This window comes from Belonocnema kinseyi, chromosome 10 (genome assembly GCF_010883055.1).
Source record: "Belonocnema kinseyi isolate 2016_QV_RU_SX_M_011 chromosome 10, B_treatae_v1, whole genome shotgun sequence".
Classification (NCBI taxonomy): domain Eukaryota; kingdom Metazoa; phylum Arthropoda; class Insecta; order Hymenoptera; family Cynipidae; genus Belonocnema; species Belonocnema kinseyi.
The window spans coordinates 7,035,167-7,039,139 of NC_046666.1; the positions used below are offsets into that span (position 1 = coordinate 7,035,167).

General features: G+C 31.3%; 1 protein-coding gene across 4 annotated transcripts in view; it reads right to left on the reverse strand.

The window, feature by feature from the left end:
- Positions 1-3,635, reverse strand: part of LOC117181491 (signal-induced proliferation-associated 1-like protein 2) — a 233,439-nt gene extending 229,804 nt beyond the window's left edge. Inside the window, exons 1-2 of one of the 4 annotated variants that reach the window (XM_033374213.1) lie at positions 3,591-3,635; positions 1,943-2,330 (exon numbers count right to left, since the gene is read on the reverse strand). The gene's annotated coding sequence lies outside the window, so the exon portion shown is untranslated. Of the gene's footprint in view, positions 1-1,942; positions 2,331-3,034; positions 3,429-3,455 lie in introns of those variants that run through there. The other 3 variants (XM_033374211.1, XM_033374214.1, XM_033374212.1) reach the window with 3 other exon arrangements.
- Positions 3,636-3,973: the final 338 nt, after the last annotated feature.

A 3,973-nucleotide genomic window follows, 5' to 3' on the forward strand; every position in this document is an offset into this window, starting at 1 on the left:
AATAAAAATTATTATGCATTTTTTTATTGTAGTTGGAACAATATTAATGGAATGCAAATTATTTAAAACATTTGAAATTTCAAATGGCATGCGAATAAAGAAGTTTTCTTAATATCACAATTTTGGGATATTACTTTTTTTCAGTTTTAGACGAAGTTTGCATTTGTTTAATTTTGAACGACCCAACCTGAAATTCGGAACGTTCAAATAAACGACATTTTTAATGATGGCTTTGTAAACTAGAAATAGCGCTAAAATATTGATTTAATTTATATTGCAAGAAAAAGATTACAAAATAATCTGTGAATGCATTATATTAATTGTAGTTGAAACAATATTTTATTATAAAATAAAAATAGGAAAAAATGTTCACTTCACTTAAACGTTCTGAACTTCAGGCACATTAATATTTCATATTTTAACTCACTTTTAATTCGAAACGTTTTTTTTTTTCAAGAATAATTCAATTTTAAAGGTTTATATATATTATAATTGAATTTTTTTAATTTTGTTCGATGAAAAATGATGGCAATTTATTTTTTGATCATAGAAATATTTGTTCAGTAAATTTTAATACTTAAAACGATTTTTTAAATGAAGTAACAATGATCACTTTTAGACTTTCAGATGCTCTGATTTTGCAGTATTCAATTTCAAATCATCAAATTCTAATCCCTTCGAATTGAAAATTATTTAAATTAAAAAGTTTACAGTGTTACATTATTCAACTCTGAACGTGCTGATTACAAATAATAAAATCGCAATTCCTTTAATTTTAACTGATACACTTTTTAAAATTCTAATATGACAATATTCAATTTTCCATATCCGAAAATGTTTCATTTTCAAAATTTTAATCTGAAATCATACAATTTCCAGATTCTTTCATTTAAACTGAAATTGACAAATCTGAACACTTTCAAGTAGAAATGATAAAATTTAAATTTTTTTGAAATTTAAATGATCCAAGTTTGAAAATTCTAATCAGAAAATATTCAATTGTTAACATTTTTTAATTTTCCTATGTACGGAATTTAAATATGAAATGCTTCCATTGCGAGGATCTTTAATCGCTTTTAATTAAAAATGATACAATTTCATTCCTTTTGAAATTTGAATGATCCAATTTTTAAAATGCTAATCTGATAATATTCAATGTTTAACAATTTAAAATCGTCCTACTTTCGAAATTTCAATCTTAAGTCTTTCAATCTCGAGATTCTTCAAATCAAAATGAAATTGGTAGATTCTAAACGCTGTGAATTAAAAATTATAGCATTTCAACTCTTTTCCATTAAATTGTCCAATTTATAAAATTTTAGTATTAAAACTTCCAATTTTCAAGTGCTTGAAGTTCCGAACGTTCAAATTAAAGAAAATTTTTTGTGAACATCTGCTTAAAAGAAAATTAAATTCAAAGTTATAAAATATTGTTTCAAAAAAGTTTAAACTTAACTTTCGAATGTATGACAAAAAATGAAATGAAATTGCTCAAAATGTAAATAATCATGCAAATAGTTTCGAATTTTGAAAACATAAAGATTTAGAAATATTTATCCCATGGAAACCAAATGTATTGAAAAGAAATCAATAAAATAAAAATCTAATTAAAACGCAAGTAGGAACAAAAATAAATAAATTTCATGCAATTCAAACTTCGCGACTGCGCGTCAGCTCAAATAGAACTCTGCGACGGCGCAGTAGTTTCCTATAACTAAATGCCTGCGCAGAAGCTTTCCACTACTCACATGACTGCGCAGTAGAATTATATGATATATAGATGCGCAGAAGAATTGTACTGAAATTTAAACTACAAAATTTCGTGAAATCTCAAGTCACCTACTTACTTCCTACTCTAAAAACATTTTTTACCCTTTACCAGTTACTGAAAATTATATTTTAAAATAATTTGGAGATAAACCGATAAAAAAAAGGTACTCACGTTTTCTGACTGTGACGAACGCCTCTGCCGCGGCACACAGAAGAGCGGCACGCCGCTTTCCCTCTTCCTCTCCAATATAGCGGCTTCCGGTCTACCTTCGTTCACGAAACGAGCACTGCACAAAAGGCGCGCTCCTTTTATAATCTACACGCTTCACAGGCACAGAATCACAAGAAACGCACTTTTGCGAGTGCATATGTGAGCTCCTTTCGGTATGCAACCAGTGCCCTCTTAAGGTCCGGCGAACAAACACCTTGACACTATCAAAACACTGTCCGTCTTTCCTTTGTTTACTCGCCGCCCTCACTTCCCATTGTTAACTAGTCCTAACTAGATTCACTGGTTTCGGCCGATTTTTAACCCAATTTGGGCCAGACTTCTGTTAAATCTAAAATATCAAAGAATTTGTTATTGTCGTTTTCACACCAGTAAATGGAAATAGATTCAAAAGAATTGGAATTCCTGTTGAATCTGTTTTTTGGAACCTTTTGAATTCAAACGGAATGAAAATGAATATTTCGCACATTTTTTGGCTAAAAATCTAACCTTAAAGTTACTTATATACTATTTTTGAATCCGGCAAGTTCCACAAATTAGATTTAAATCCTGGCCCACCCTACTTTTAAATTCTTTTGAACCTTTCTTCATTTACTGGTAACAAGACTCTAGAGCAGTAATCTCTTTAAACGCATTTGTAGCAATTTCGTTTCTTTAGCCTTTTAAAATAATACAACAATAATTGAGCGTTTCCGGGTGTTCTATTAATTATTTCGAAGTAATGTAAATTCTCGAGTTAATGGGTTGCGTGCTATTATCTGTTCTTGCTCGACTTTATGACTATTTTTGAGTTATTTCAAGTAATAGGCCAATTGGGCAGTAGAATTGAGAAAAGGTATTTTGAATTTGGTTGTTTTAAAATTTGAATAATTTATTGATAAACTAGTGAAAGTTTACTTTATTTTGAAAATAGCAATTTCGAGGTTAAGTCTCTTTTTCTGGACTTTCCATACAAAAAGAAATTATTGTTGACACTTAACCCCAAACTAAAAACAATCTTATGAAAAAGTGACAATGGACCAATTTTTGTCCTACTTTTTGGAGCAATTCACGATGTTTACGTATTGCAAGAACTACTTCTTCGAATCCTGCTTAGCGTCCTGGAACGTTCGAACAAGAAATGGCCTTCGTTGAGGAATTTTTCCAATTCTTGGTCGATCACAAGTTTTACATACGTAGGCTAAAAAAACTTTCGTTTTTTCTTTTTGACACTTGTCCCAATTTAAAACGGGAGAAATAAATGAAAATCAACTAAAACAAAATCCTTTTTTGCAACAGCAATTAAAAACTTGTCCAGACACGATTGAAACACTACAACGCCGCAAATCCAATTTTCCGAAAAGTTCAACAAAATTTGGTAAAACTTCGATTTGCATAAATAATATTTCGAGGATTCGTAGCCTTCAAAATCAAAGCGTTTGTTGGCTTTCGCTAATTTTAATACCACGCAACTCACTTAGTTCGTTTTTTTTTCACAGGAGACAAAATGGACCCAGGTGGGGACCAAGCATCCGGAGATTGGGCAGAATCACATTTAAGAAGGAAAACACGAAAACTGTGACTTTTAAACTTAAATAAGAGAAATAACTACCACACGACACGAACAGGTTGCGCTCCGCGAAACAACTGAACCCGTTGGCTTGGTTGGGTTCTGACTTCTGACTCCCTACCAACCCCCACCACTGAGCAGGAACGCGTGCCCTCCTCAGAAATGCAGTATAGGTTGGTTGTTCAACTTACTGTACAATGTACATCTATTATGTACAGTTGGTTACAAAAATGATTTTCAAGTGCTAAATAACTGAATTTAAGTTAAAATCAGGCTTGAGATTTGAAAAGGGCATATATCCCAGGTAAGGGGCCATATTTTAACTCGATTACGTAATCTTTTTAATACTACCTTTAAGGGCATGTGACACAGCTAAATACCTATATTACCGACCACAATTTTTCAGATCACTGAATGTTTTTCTG